This window comes from Denticeps clupeoides, chromosome 19, assembly GCF_900700375.1.
Source record: "Denticeps clupeoides chromosome 19, fDenClu1.1, whole genome shotgun sequence".
Lineage (NCBI taxonomy): Eukaryota > Metazoa > Chordata > Actinopteri > Clupeiformes > Denticipitidae > Denticeps > Denticeps clupeoides.
Window position 1 is genome coordinate 15,802,602 of NC_041725.1, and position 15,417 is coordinate 15,818,018.

Below are 15,417 nucleotides of genomic sequence, written 5' to 3' on the forward strand. Positions count from 1 at the left end.
TCTGCGGTCAAAAAGCATGTATGAGTGGAGCTGTTTTCCCGTTAACATATTCCACAATGACCTTGCAGCCACAATAAATATTTTCAGGATCGGACAGGACATACCAGACAAGCAGACACAGTTTATTGCATTTAGTAAAGAGGTAAAAACATGGTCGTTTTATATCCAGCATATAAAAACACTTGAGTTTATCAATATGTTGACCAAGAGGGAAATTGCGGCGTCAAATGATTTCAGTTTGCCTTTCGAGGCCATTATTCCTCTGAAAATGTCTTCGCCACGGCCCTGTTCAATTACATACAGTAACTCACAGTCCACGCTGACTAATGAGGTTTCACGTTTTACAAGAAAACCATTGGCTAAAATGACAGAGACATTAATATCGTCTACCGAGTATTCTACTGGGGCTGTGGACCCTGATAAATACACAACAGAAAAGGGCTTTTTTTTTTGGTCTGTGCAGTGTGGTCTCCACCCATCTTCTCAACAGCCCGTCCCACACAAGCATCCGCTATTGAACAAGAGGCCTGAAGTGCATGCAGGTGTCACGGTTCCTCCTCCAGCGCCCTACTCAAAGGAGTTGGCAGACAGATAAAGGCCCAGGCCACCTTGCAGCCCATTGTCTCGTCTCGACCGAGGGTCGACGTGATGAGCCTTCTCCCCCCCCCATTCCTCCCCCTTTTCCCTTTCATTCCCCCCGTCGAGGGCTTCCGCTGGAGCGCTGTCAACTCTGCAGGTGGTTTATAGTGAGAGGCTCAACTGAAACCGGTTAGGGCTAATTAACCTAGACTGGAACCATCTCTCCCGCACCCGCGTTTGATGCTACGTGACTCGCCGCGAAGACGGGCCTACGAAAGATGCGAATGTATCAATTATCTGATCTGAGACTTCTGCCTCGCACATAGGTCCATCAGCCGAGATGACAGACAAGCGGCTACCTCGGCCCGGATTCAGAAGCCCTTCCGCAGCTGCGTTTCAGCCAGACAAGGCCGGCTATCGATCCCGCGTCAGCGCCTCAGATCGCCGCTTCAGCGCTTGTCAGCAGGCCTTGAACCGAGAACCTTAAAGCTCTAGCGTTTTGTACCAACACGCGTCTCTTTGAGCTGCGAACGAGGGGTCCGGCTGAACAGGGAGTAGAACACGTGGTTCCATAAACGGACGTGTCCTCCACGCAGTTGGCTCCTCTTTCGCACTTTTCTATGTGACGAGTGGAAATCAAGACGATCTAGACCGTCCTGGGAGCCGGGATGTGACTCACCGAATTCCGCGAGGCGCTTGGAGCGAGCGGAGCCAAACGACGTACGCCGGGGCCATTATTTTTCCCAGTCCGACGGAGCAAATCAACATTTATACGCCGCTCTTTAAACATTTAAACTCTCCGTTTCTTTTTCCACATCTGTCGCATGGCAGCGCCGGGTTAACCGGGGCTGCGTGGTTCAAGTATCCACTAATCCCCTGTAAAGCGTTCCCGCTATTCCGAGAGTTTTCCTCGCTATGAAAGGCCGAAAACGCGGCCAGCTCTGGTGGGCTAATCAGGGGCCCTTTTTTCCTCCTTCTTTCATTAAGCTGTGCCACTGACCGCCAAATTATAACAATCGTCCGTCACCGCGATCGGATGTGACAGGCTCCACCGCTGGGCTTAATTCCTTTTATTTGTCTCGGCTCGGGGGCCTTCCCAGTGACTCCAGTCATGCTAATCAGAGCCTTCGGGCTTAAGGTCTTCCGTCTCCCTCCGGCTGTTCCTTTTTTGGATTTGGACAGAAGGAACTATCTTGACAAAAACCTTTATACTTTTGCGCAGGTGCCGAAACCACTAGAATTTTATTATCCGCTGGTGCGGTAGAATAGCGATCCTGTTCGTAGGCTTGATCAGTGCAGCAACCCCAATCACGTGCGTGTAGGCAACAAGACAGCGGAGACACACACACAGGTCCCTCACTTGTGCCGAGACGATTCGATGGTGATTCAAGGTCACCGGGCGCGCTCGGGCCCTCCGCCGCGGACTCACGGGGCACAGAACCGTCTGCTGTCTATTTCAGGCCAGTGGTGCCTTCGGTTCGCTGCGCATGAATCATTACCCCACTGCCGTCTCGGGTCCACAGATTCACGTAGTAGCTGCACAAAAAGACGTAGGTGGTATAGATTTTATGACGCCAACAACAGCAATGTTGCAAACACCTTTGACTATGCTCGATATTTGTACTCCCAACACACCAAATTGGTAAAAAAAAAAAAATCTATATTTAAATATAGTGTCAATAGCTTATATATTGGCAAATCAATCTGTCTGTGCATTGTGAGAAATAATGGACTTCTTCACGCAAACCTTTTTCACTATTATTAACTATGATTGTATTCATAGTTGGGGGTCCTAGTGAACTAGAATTGATCACTTCATTGATGGTAACATCTATGCGTGGTAGTAGCCTAGCGGGTAACACACTCGCCTATGAACCAGAAGACCCAGGTTCAAATCCCACTTACTACCATCGTGTCCCTGGGCAAGACACTTAACCCTGAGTGTCTCCAGGGGGACTGTCCCTGTAACTACTGATTGTAAGTCGCTCTGGATAAGGGCCTTAAATGTAATTGTTATTATTTTATATAATGTCTGAGGTCAAACAAAGGCCCCCCCCCCCCCCCCCCCGCCCCCCCCCCAAAAAAATTCCTATGTGAAGCAGCAACGAGCACGTTAACATGCTAAGCGATGAGAAACCGAATCACAAAAATAATTGATGCCGTCTGCCACTCCACTGTAGCGCACCTTCAAAGGCGTGACTGACAGACTGCTTGGTCGTCGTATTTATTTATTTTTATTTATCCCCCGACGCCTGTGGTTCCCCGCGGAGCGCAGGGCTGACTATCACCAGATCAGAGTCCCCCCGAGGGTTTACATCTCCACTTGGCACCTTCGGGGGGCGGCCCGTTTCAACTTGGCCGGGCACACGCCCCTTCGCGCGCAGCCCTACTCGTCCTCCGTCACTTGCTGCTTTAGCTCTGGCAAAGCGGGACTTGAAAGGGCATCGCCTTCCTGAATGTTTTATTACAGGGCACCAAAGACCACGCAGTAAAAAGGAGAAGACGTGCTAACTCGGAGAACCCGGGGTGGGAGCTGTTACCATGGCAGTTTTACCATGCCACATTATTGCGAGTTTGATCCTGTAATACAATGCCATTTATTTCTCATTTAGAGAGAATGTCCTGGTGGGGTGTAAGGTGGGTAATATTATTGGACAAATTGAAGATTATGCAAAGCAGGGAATATAAGAGGAGGAAGTAAAAAAAAAAATGACAAGGGGTTTCATTAATGATTCTCATAATCGATGCATCGTGCAGACGTGGACAATTCTGCATCGATGCAGAACATAATAGATTATATCATAATGACGTTGCTTGCTGATTTTCTGGAGGTGATATAATAACTTTAGTTAAAAAGTAGTGCCGGGATGATGCATGTCGGACCCGGTAAAATGCCGGACACCATCTTTTGCTTCCCTTTTAGCCAGACGTGCAGTCTTACTCCGATGGAAAGGTGCTGCTCTTCCCACCCGTGCTCAATGGACGAGGGACCTCATGTCCAGTTTAAGTCTCGAAAAGATACAGCTACTCAATTAGTGATACCAACAGAGAATTTCACAAGGTGTGATGGCCCTTCCTGGAGTATTTTACAAGCCTTCAGTCTCAGAATCCGACTATTAGTATCAGCCAGTAAAGTTCCTGAAAGAATATTGTCGTCTTGTTCTTCTTAATTAACCAATCTGGCATGAGGATGGGGTTATTATTATGCGGAAAGGTTGTTGGATTCAGAATTGCACACGTTATTATCATTATTGTTCTTCGAATATGACTAAATTGCTATTTTTCCTATAATACTCTACTGCAGTGTAACCCGATCTTTGTATGTAACTCTTACAGAATTGATTTACTTAGTGAGATCTTTTTTATATTGTGTGCATTGTATTATTTTTTAGTTCTTTGTTGTTGTTGTCTGTCTCTTGCTTAAAGTCAATAAAAATATCGTCCACGCGGACGCTTGGCGCTGTTTAACGCTCATCATGATTTCGAGAAACTGTGAAATGCAGCATTTATTTGACACCCTCTGAACGTGCAGCCGACTGAACGCTGGTGCTGAATGGCCGGGTGCGTCCGGTCCGCACTCACCTGACGCCACGAACGGCAGAAAAAGACGTCCGTGTGAACGAGGACTTCGCTCTCATCTGACCAGTGGGATGCATCGTGATGCATTGAAAATCGTAATGGAACTGGATCGTGAGACCAGCGAAGGTCCACACCTATGACGCCGAGGCGCTGCCAGGGTTTCGAATCAGCCCCAGCATATGTTTGCTTCCTCCCTCGCTCCCTGGTCCTGCATTTACGTGGTAACCTTCTCTTGTGTTACACATGCCCCTTGGATCTTGTGTAGTCTTTAGAGTTTTGATTTGATTTCTGTTCAAATAAAGATGTTCATGTTCAGAACATCGAGCGTTTTATGCCTCATGACAACGGCACTAATATTTACCAGAAATGTCTGCTTTTTAAATTTAGAAATTGTACTTTCGTATTACACATTATGATTGTGTAATACAGAAGTGTATCATGGATTCATCAGAATGATATCCTGGCAACTGTGGACAACATAACATTTATCATATCACAGTGATTGTATGAATGTATGAAAACTGGTGTATTTTGAAACCTTGCGTAATATTTCGTGTTTACACTTGTATTCCGGCAAGGATTTAATGTAATAACAATATTACATTTATCATATCACAGTGATTGTATGAATGTATGAAAACTGGTGTATTTTGAAACCTTGCGTAATATTTCGTGTTTACACTTGTATTCCGGCAAGGATTTAATGTAATAACAATATTACAGATTACCCATGAGTAGTACCTCTTGCATAATTAAGTATAATTTAATCAAATATTTTCTTCAGGGAGTAACAATACCGAAAAAGCAACCCTATTTTATAGGGTTAATGCAAACAGAAATAACTATTAAAAAATGAATTTATTTTTAGATTTCATGAAAAACATTTGGAAAAAGAGACTCCATGAGAACCCGTACTTCTTAAACGCCAAAATACAGGCAGTTGAAGATACGCAGATACGCACCATTATGACACAGTCGCTGCACAAAGAAGCGGGCCTACTTTCATCTGGGCTTTAAACACACACACACACACACACACACACACACACAGGCAGCCCATGCCATCTGTCTTCATTCTAGAGATGCAGCATTTTTCCCCAGGAAGTGGAGACGCAGTACAAACACGAGTTCCGCGGCGGCCCCCCCTGTTTACCATGTGCCGCACTGTAAAATATTCACCGCTAAACTGTCAACAAAGCTGGACGCCCGCCTGACGGGCACAGTATGGCAGCGCCGACCACGCCGGCCCCGCCCCTGCCGAACCGCCCGTTCCTCACCCACAACCCTGCGGGGCTAAATAACTAAATAAATAAATGAAGCGCCGCGCCCCGCCGCCTCTCAGACCTGGCTTCAGACATCTGTAAAATATTTTTATTCAGTGCCCCACCGCCGCACTGGCAAAAGGTCTCGCAGTTCCAACTTGGCATGGCTTCTGAGAGACCGTCGGCGACTGCAGCTTCCTGCGGCTTCCAGCAGCCTTGCTGGCTTCCCGCTGACAGCGTGGGGGGGGGGGGGGGGGGGGACCCGGCGCTAGAACACCTCCGGGCCGAGGGATTCTTCCGCCTCACTCCAGGGCTCGGGCCGAGCCGCGGGCCAAACCGAGGAGCCGGGGCCTGCAGACGCGGCACTGTGATTCCGCAGGCAGAACCGAAACGCGGCATCCACCCCGACCCTGCCCCCCCTGGTCCCATGTGAAAAATTTCGGCTTTTATATTTTTATATATATTTTTTATATATACATATATATATATGTGTGTGTATATATACATAAAATCTCATTTCGTGACAAATTAGTTCTGTCACTGTCACAATGTTTACGGTGGCATATGCGCCTCGCGATAATTCGGCGAAAGCGATTTAGCGTCCTGCGAGGTTTGTGGTCATATATCATCACACGATAAGGAGGGATGGTGGGGAAAAAAAGCTGCTTTTCTGCTTCCATCCAGCGCAGTTCGCATGCTGCCAAAATGGCTTCTACGGCTACGCCGCAGGTTGGCAGCGGCAGCGTTGTCTGGCTTGACCTATATCACAGCGGCACACGACTCGCGGGAGCGGGCGCCCAGCCACTTCCAACGGACGCTGACGATTTACAGTACGGGCACGAATTCATATTTTCGGGTCGTCTCCGGTTATGCCCATAAAAACACACATATTCAACCAGGGTCACCTCATCTGCAACCGCTCAAGGATTATTTGGGCGCCATGTGAACATATTTGCGCCAGGCATCGCTGGCAGGCCTCATCTGTTCCTCTCTGGTGTTTTAAAAAGTGGCGTAAAGGGGGGGGGGGGGGGGGGGGGGGGGGACGCGGGTCTGAACCCGGGCCGTGCTGCAGCTCTCTCACTCGGGTGTGAGGGATCCAAGGTACGCCAAGGTGCCACTGAGCAACGCCCCGTCCCCACACGCTGCTCCCCGGGCGCCTGTCATGGCCGCCCACTGCTCACTCACCGTGTGCTGTGCTGCTGTGTATCACATGTGACAATCACTTCACTTTAACTTCAATAAAACGGCGTCTGATGACTCAATGCGCCTCCCCGATGCAGTTTTCTTGCGGTATGAGCAAAAAAGGTGACACAGAGAGGAGAATTTAGAAATTGGGTCAAAACTTCTGGGTTTTTAAACTGACAGCACTTTAGTTATTTCTCATCTAACATCTTGAAAACCTGCCTCGAATCCATCCGGAGGGAACGTGGGAGATGTCTCCGGCAGTACAAATAAATAGCCGTTCCGTTGATCTGCAATTATTAATCAGCAGCACTGGTCGTCGGCCCTCAGGAAACCGCGAATCGAAGGAAAGGAGCATTTTCACCCGGTGGAAAATGCCGGCAGTGTTGGGCTCCGTTCCATTTCTTTTTTTTTTCCCCGTCTATGTCTCCTCAACGCATGACACCAATGTCAGACTCGGACGGCTGAGACTAGCACAGACCTCGTGCGTTTCCTACCCGGCGGAGAGAGAGAAAAAATAAAAAACCTCTATTCACTTTAACCTACAGCTCTATAGGCAAGTGGCTGACAGTGGCATCGCTTCCGAGTCGACGTGAAGCAGAGACAAGCCCCACTGTCTCACCCATCCAAATGCAAACCGGGAGCCAAGCCCGGCTACAGAACGAGGCCGCTCAGCCAAAAAAAAAAAAAAAGGCCTCCAAACTTAAACCCGTGTGATTACGTCTTTGGAAAACTTTTCATTCGCACTTCAAGCTGACGGGACTTTTTAACAGAATCGATGTGAAAACCGCTTCTTGCACGTTTCTAGAATCATCTAGTAATGAAAAGACTAATTCACCAAGTGCAATAAAATTATTATCAACAGATCATAATTGCCATGACGTGAAGACTAATTTGATACTGAAGGTGGCACTTGGGCAAAAACTGGGTGAAATCCCACTACTGTGCAAAAGTAGTGAAAACAAAACCTCTACACAGCAAGCAACTTTGTTGCCGAAAAGATAAGATAAAATAAGATAAGATGATCCTTTATTAGTCCCACAAGTGGGAAGTTTACAAAAAAAATTGTAGACCAAACATTGGTTTAGCTAAAGCATGTGTTGCAGATCTTCCTTATTTTCATGAAACAATGACATGACGTGTATAGAGAAGGAGACTCTGTTACTGTCGTTCTCTGATCTACATGAAATATGTGTGTTTTACGCATTTAGATTAACAATTTCAGAGTTCCTGTTGGGATGAAAAATCGACAAAAAAACTTTTTACACAGTACTGTACATACACTCAGAGTCTACCTAAACATTCATATATTTTTATATATAGATCTGTTGATAAAGTGTGTTTTTTTTGCATTTGGTGTATTACGCTTGTCGTTACTAGATAACTATAGAAATGTGAAAGAAGCCTTTTTTGGCTGAACAGCACCGCTCTGTAGCCGCGCTTGGCTCCTGGTTTGTATTCGGAATGCGGTTTCATTGCGGTACATTCAGTGTACCGTGTACTGAAATAATGTTTCACACAGACCCCCCCCCATAGTGCATCATAAAATAAAAATATATATACGTATATACACACTAAACTAAACTATACTGACTAAAAATAAAGCTTAAATACTGTACAGGTCATCTCTGTAGGAGTAAAGTAGAACTTTTCTGTACAATGAACAGGTCGAACAGGACGTAACTGGACAACATCATGTAGGTTGCTTGTGAGTGGACATGTTGGAAATTTCAAGCAGGACACACAAGACAAGACAAACATGTGCAAAATGAGCAGAAATGTGCAAAAAGAGCAGAGATGTGCAAAGATCCGGTGCACAAGACTGGAAGTGTACAGCATAAATCCTCAGGCCACTGTGTGTGTGTGTGTGTGTGTGTGTGTGTGTTATTGCCGCATTCTTCGCTTGTTGCGTGTGTTGCGCTGCAGAACACCTGAGCCTCGCCTACACCTGTCCGTGGCACATAAGGAAATCCCAGAAAGGCTGAAAACGGGAATCTGCCTTCCAACAGGTGTCAAGTCTGCGTTGGGGCGCGTATTCCTTCTTATAAGAAGAGAAACGTTCATGTTTTTTTTTATTATTAGGACGCGGTACGGCGCGGCCGTTTAAAGGCGTCTAATGACGCGATTCGGAGACGTTCGAAACTTGATTTATCCCTAAGACACCAACCCGGCAATCTGAGCCACCGGGAATGTCCGTGGAGTAGAAATAGAGCAGGTGCCACGGCAGGTCCTCTGGTCCTGCAGACGCCCAGTTTAAAGAAGTTCGCGCACAGCTCGTCCGCGGCGACTAGCCACGCAGCAAGCGGGCTAGCGTGCTAATTAGCCGAAAACTTTTTCGCGGGAGCACAGACGGCTTTTCTGACACGCACGCCGGAGCAATAAAGCGGGTCCGCGTCTGCGAAAAGGAGGAATTGAAATAAAAAAAAAAACGACTCGAGTTAAACTTTTCCTAGCCGTGCGCCATCGCGCCGCGGCAGTTAGCAGGTGGCTAGCCGGGGAGCCCAGCTCCTCAGAGCCGTCTCCTCACCAGGAAGTGGCCGACGGCGGCGGCGGACTCTCCAACTTACTTTTCTCTCCGAGCCGAGGTCGAGCTGCGCGTCGCGGGCTCTGCGTCTCCGTCGGCCTCCGAACGGGAACCGGGGGGGGTGGACCGAGATTTTCTTTTTTTTTCTTATTTCCTTTCTTCCCGCTCTCACCCTCTTTAACGGCGAACCATTCCTGACCCGCGCCAGCAATGTAAACATCCCAGGATTCCCGGACGGTGGGAAGGGGCGGGGCCTTCCGACCGCGTCATACGCGCGTTATTACGCGCTAATGACACGTGCGCGACGCAGTTACGTGGTGACGTGATTTCCAGCAGCGTTATAGAAACGGTTTGTCCGAAGCGCCTTTTCAGGCATCCAATGAGGCACTAAAAAGTGAAGTGAGAGTGAAGGGATTGTCATTCAGCAAGCACGGAACACGGTGACACAACGAAATGTGTCCTCTGCTTTCAACCATCACCCTTGGTGAGCAGTGGGCAGCCATGACAGGCGCCTGGGGAGCAGTGTGTGGGGACGGTACCTTCATCAAGGGGACCTCGGTGGCACCTTGAACCCACAACCTTCCGGCTACGGGCCCGCTTCTTTACCCACTGGCATATAATGGGCATAATGAAATTATCAGCAGGTATAAAAACTTTCAGTGGCCAGAGCTTATCCAAGATCGTCAGACTCGCCCTGCCTTTCCTCTACTTTATAGCCACTTATTGACTGTGTTATTAATATGATGAATTATGCAATTACACGTATAGAAGCAGATGGTAGAAATACAAATTTGATCCAGTGTTCTCAGTAGCTGCTGTAGCGGACATGTCGAGACAGATATTCCTTTTCTACCGAAAGGAACCTGTGTGTTTGCTTTAAGACGTGTGCAGGGGCATGTCTTTGCACAGGCAAATTAATGAGATTTGCTATTTTAGCACATGTGCGCCTTGGCCGAAGTGCAGTAACGTTGTCTGCTCCAAAATGAGCTGGCGGCTGGCAACAGGTCTTCCCGGAGAAGAAGGGGGAACAAACAGCGGTAAACTGTGGCAAGGATTACAGCAGACAAGACCTACTGCGTAGTGCTTTTTTAATCAATTCAAAAATTCCACGTGCATGGGCGGTTTTTGCAACATTTCACAGTTTTACTGTAGATGTGTTGCCAAAAAGGTATCATAATTCAGTTAAGTCTTGCTATGACATCCATTTTTTAAGTATTATTAGACGCCCTTGTCCCCTTACCTTTAAAATGAAAGTGAAGTGATTGTCATTGTGCTGAACAGCAGCACAGCACACGGTGACACAACGAAATTCGGCTTTTAACCGTCACCCTTGGTGAGCAGTGGGCAGCCATGACAGGCACCCGGGGAGCAGAGTGTGGGGACGGTGCTTTGCCCGACAGAGTAAATGAAACAATGAATCTTATACTGTGGTATTGTAATTAATAGTTAATAAGGTTAATAGAGGTTATAAATTAATTTTCATACTCAATGCAGATATTTATTTGACAGAATGTGGACTATTATAGCCTTGATGGGAACAACAGTAAAAAAAAAAAAAAAAAGTGTAGTGATTGTCACATGTGATACACAGCAGCACAGCACACGGTGCACACAGTGAAATTTGTCCTCTGCATTTAACCCATCACCCTTGGTGAGCAGTGGGCAGCCATGACAGGCGCCCGGGGAGCAGTGTGTGGGGACGGTGCTTTGCTCAGTGGCACCTCAGTGGCACCTTGACGGATCGGGACTCGAACCGCCAACCTTCTGATTACGGGGCCGCTTCCTTAACCGCTAGGCCACCTCTGCCACTGTAATATAACTACAATGTTATCATTACTGTCGTATTCATAATTTATCCTCTCTTGTAACTTTTTTTGATGCTTTCTGCAAAAAAGGAATTGAGCCGAGCCGTGTCATTGAGAGAGGAAGCCAATTAGAACTTTCACATCAGCCTAAATAAGGTCACAGGATGCAGATGCATGCGGTGACACGCCTGCCCTGCTTTCGTTTCGCTAATTTGCACGGCAAATTCACCGCGAGCTCGGAGCTACATCCCCCTACACATTATTCAGGACGTTCTGGGTATCTATTTTGAGATGAAGCCTCTCTCACCTCAGACATACTGTACCCCACCCTCCATATCGCCCTCATTCGGGCATCACGACACCAAATTAACATGGGCTAGGTTGGAAATTCAAACGAGCCGATGGCAAATTGTGCCTAATCGTTGATCACAAGGCAACGACGAGGCGCTGCGAGAGAAGAGCATGCACATGTTCTTATTTTTATTTTTTTTTTTAACTCCACATTCGTGTTATGAGGCTGCTATTCAACAAGTGCCACTGTGTAAGTGCATCACCGTCTCCCTCTTAACCTTCTCACAAATACAATCTAAAAAGATAACACGCGAAGAGTAGGCTCTTTTCCTTGAACAACAGCTAAAGATGAAAGAAATGTCTCTGGGAAATCTGTCAATTCTGCTGGTGAATAATGCAACGTGGAATTTAATGGCATGAGTTATATTGGGGTTTCTTTTACACCCACAGTGTTTTTTTTTCTTCTCTCCTCTCCAATGAGATCAATGCCACTCAATGACAGATAGGGACTGTCTTTAGTATCTTCAAATTTCAGGTTTCTGAGGGAATAATTAGATGATGTGGATGAAAAGTAGTACATCAGACTGCGAGGGGAGCTCCAGCATGAGGACCCCTGGTTCAACACGCCAGTCTGTTTTGTTGAAATCTGTTTAATAACCGCGTCGGATCCATTGTTCTAAAAGTAGCTCCCCATTGTTCGGCATTAAAACCAATGGCAAACTTTTTTTTTTCTTCTTCGTCGATATTGTTTGTTTTGCAGCAAGGTTCTTTTGTTTGATTTGATTTTTCTTTTCCTGCGGAACACAGATTGACTTCCCTTCACTTTCTTCTCCCCAAACTTTAGTGAGCCTTATTTGTCTTTGTTATCATACGGATGGATGAAAGAGGGAGGATGATGGGTGCGAGAGGAATACGAGGCACGGCAAGTTGAGATGCCAAAACACGAGACTTACCTACATATTTATTTATTTATTTATCATCTGAAGAGGAAGTGGGGAATCACTTTTTTTTTTTAGATTTTTTTTTTTTTTTACAGTTTTTATTTTTACTATTATTTACTATTACTAAAGCTATTCCATTTTGAATCTGTTGAAAGCTTTAATTGTTCACTGTTTTTATCTGTATATTGAAATGAATTACACCCACACATACACACACCACACCACACACAAACATTTTTTTCTGTATGCCACAGTTATTAGTTGAAATAAAGTAGGCATACTTGAAATCAAGAACATTAATAGAAATATTACTAATATTTTTATTGATGCACTGCATGAGCATCAGTTTTTTACTGGGTTTTTTTTATGTGAGGTATACCACATTGCAGAAACATAATCAAATGTCGTGAATGTCCTTGGCTGGCTTGGTCAGAGCCAAAAATATGTTCCTTGCAGTTGTAAATTTGACCACTTCTGATGGTGCCGAGCGTAAAAAAAAAGGCAGTGCTCATGAAAGAAATGCGGTTGTCTGAACCCTGCTGTCTTCTCGTTTTCGAACTGAACTTGAAGCCGTTTCCCTGAAATCGAATCGGTGACTCACGCGCTCTTCCTTCATATCCCACAGGAAGTGAGACAGAAGTCGGTTCCTGGCCTCCGGCCTCCATGATGGCGGCGTCCTCCCTTTTTTTTATTCTCACAGTCGCCGGGCGCTCGTCTCTCTGACCCTCTGAATTTCACACACCCTCCACCGCAGTCTTTTCAGGCCTCTGACACACATTGGCAGAGAATGGCGGAGACGGCTGCGCGATTGCTTGCAACGGTGTGCTGAACAGTGCGTGAGGGTGTAATGGGTATAAAATAAAATGTAAAAAAATCATATTTATTCTTCCTCTCCGCCATGATATAGACAGAATGAAAGCGCCTTCCAACATGAGTGTAAAGTGCGTGTGTAGGCATTTTTGCGCCGGCTGTAGAATAGCACGCTCTCGCAGGGACAACAGATGGTCTGTAAGAAGAACATTTGTCCTCGTGGTTTAAGAGCAAATGGGAGGTCAGACGACATCAGAACGGCAGTAACGTCTCGCACTTATAGCAGGCATGTATACATTAATCTGGCAGAGGGATGCTGTTTGTCACGCGTTGCCTTTAATCGCGCCGTAATTAGCATCGGCAGACATCAGTCGCGCCTTGGTGTCATATTTATTTGTGTGCATGTTTACTGTTGCGCTAGTCCTACTTTATCGTGCATTAGAAAGCCCATTTGCATATTCGGCTCATGCCATCGCTCAGTATCACATGCAGAGGCGTAGCGGGAATGTGTTAAAGTGCAATGGGGGCTGGACACAAATAATGTGTACGGGGAGAAGTTTCGGGACCACAGAGCCGGCTGATCGGGAAGAAAACATGCGGACAAGGCCGAAGCCAAAGTGGCCTCCCCATTTTAAAACCGCCGGCTAGCTGTCGGTCCTCATTGCAGCCAACAAGCCTGGAGGGTAGAGAGACTATTATTAAGATTTTTCACTTTGTAAAGCGTGTCAGTAACACGGTATTCTGCATTTGTATGTATGGGTATGCATGTTTTCCATATACGTGTGTGTGTGTGTGTGTGTGTGTGTGTGTGAATGAACCAGGCCGGTGTGTGTCTGCAGGTGATGTACATGCTCTCTGTGAAGAGAGGAAAGCAGTGGTGCGAAGCTGCCAGTATCACACACGCCACCCACTGAACTGACATCCTATCAGAACCATGAGTCGGCTGAACGCGGCTGCAGATGGGTGGCTCGCTCCTCTTTGATCCCGCCTGTCTTTTGTTGCTCTTGTGTTGTTGTTGTTGTTGTTTTATTTTTTATTTTTTTGGTTTAGTCTTGTCTGTTCTTTTCGCCTGTCGTGGTGCTCTGTACACAGTGATGCCTGGCCAGGCTTGTCGTTGTCACTGTGAGAGTGGCATCACTGGCAAAGACAGGAGTGATGGTTACCTCTAAAGATGTATTTTTTTCATGTCTTTCTTTTTTTTTTATTTATTCTAAAGGGTTACATTTTGAATGAATGCACATGATGTAGTAATATCATATCATATTTAAATGTATCAGCTAGAAAGGAACTCTGTAATTTTTCAGGACTCGATGCTGTTTGGACGTTCATCTAGTGGCCAGTGCCAGGGATAATTTACTGGCAATAAAAAAAAAAAAAACATTGCAATTCTTCAAATTATGTTGCATGTACAAGCTTAGGGTGCAAACTGAATATATTTGGTCCATTCGGTAATACCCGAAGCCATAAAATGCTCGTGCATAATAAAAAAATAAATAAAAATATATAAAGTCTGAGTCCAGTAATTCAGAGCAGATTATGTTTTATCAAGCTGCTCCCCAAATTCCACTGGTGACATTTAAATCTTGAAAAGGTTCTGGACGTTCTGTAATCTGTAATATCATGTTCGCAGATTCTCCAGGAAGTGTGGATGTCCTTGCCCTCTGTTCCTTCCTGGTCCTCCTGTGGAACTTATCGGTCCTGGTCTTTGATCTCCTGTGCAGACTCCTTATCTGAAGAACGTTCTCCCGGGGCCTGGCCATTAAGGCAGCCTCCTGTTTTTTAATCCACCATTAATATTTATTTGAAGACTTTTATCTGTTTAATTTATGGTTAGGGTTAGATAAAGACTCACTGCTGAAGTAATATAATTATCTATCAACGTTTCTGGCCTTTCTACCAGAGCCTGTATCCAGGCCACATCAGGCCAGAAACAGCAGCCAGGTCTCTTATAACAAAAGAACCTTGTGTGTGTGTGTGTGTGTGTGTGTGTGAGTGTGTTATAGCTCCGGACCTAAATGCTCCACCACTTATTTATTCCATGTTTTTGGTCCTCAGAGTCACACGTAAACAAAGAACACCTTCTCCAAATTTCTGCCGTTTATTAAGGCAAGCGGAGGTTTTATAGAGGCATTGCTGAGTAAAGCTCTGTATAGAACCGGCGAGCGCAGGGCTGTCGTCCACATACCAGTCAAACAGGAAACGCTAAGTGGCACCCAGGTGCTCCAGGCTTCGCTTCAGAGCAGTAATTCCAGTTTCCCGTGTAAAAGGGGGGGTGCCGGGGGTGCTCTGCGTTACCGAGGCTCGTGTGAGACAGTATTCACTCAGGCCTGTTCAGTGGCTCCCAACACCGATAAGCAATCCATTCACGTTGGTGCACGTTTATATGATTCGTAGGAAACGGAAATATTAAGAAAATTACTTTTTTGGCAGATTTGTTTCCAGAT

The 15,417-nt window shown here is 46.1% G+C and overlaps 1 protein-coding gene across 1 annotated transcript in view; it reads right to left on the reverse strand.

The window, feature by feature from the left end:
- Nucleotides 1–9,368, reverse strand: part of nek7 (NIMA-related kinase 7) — a 52,408-nt gene extending 43,040 nt beyond the window's left edge. The window contains exon 1 of the mRNA XM_028962493.1: nt 9,170–9,368. The gene's annotated coding sequence lies outside the window, so the exon portion shown is untranslated. The remainder of the gene's footprint in view (nt 1–9,169) is intronic.
- Nucleotides 9,369–15,417: the final 6,049 nt, after the last annotated feature.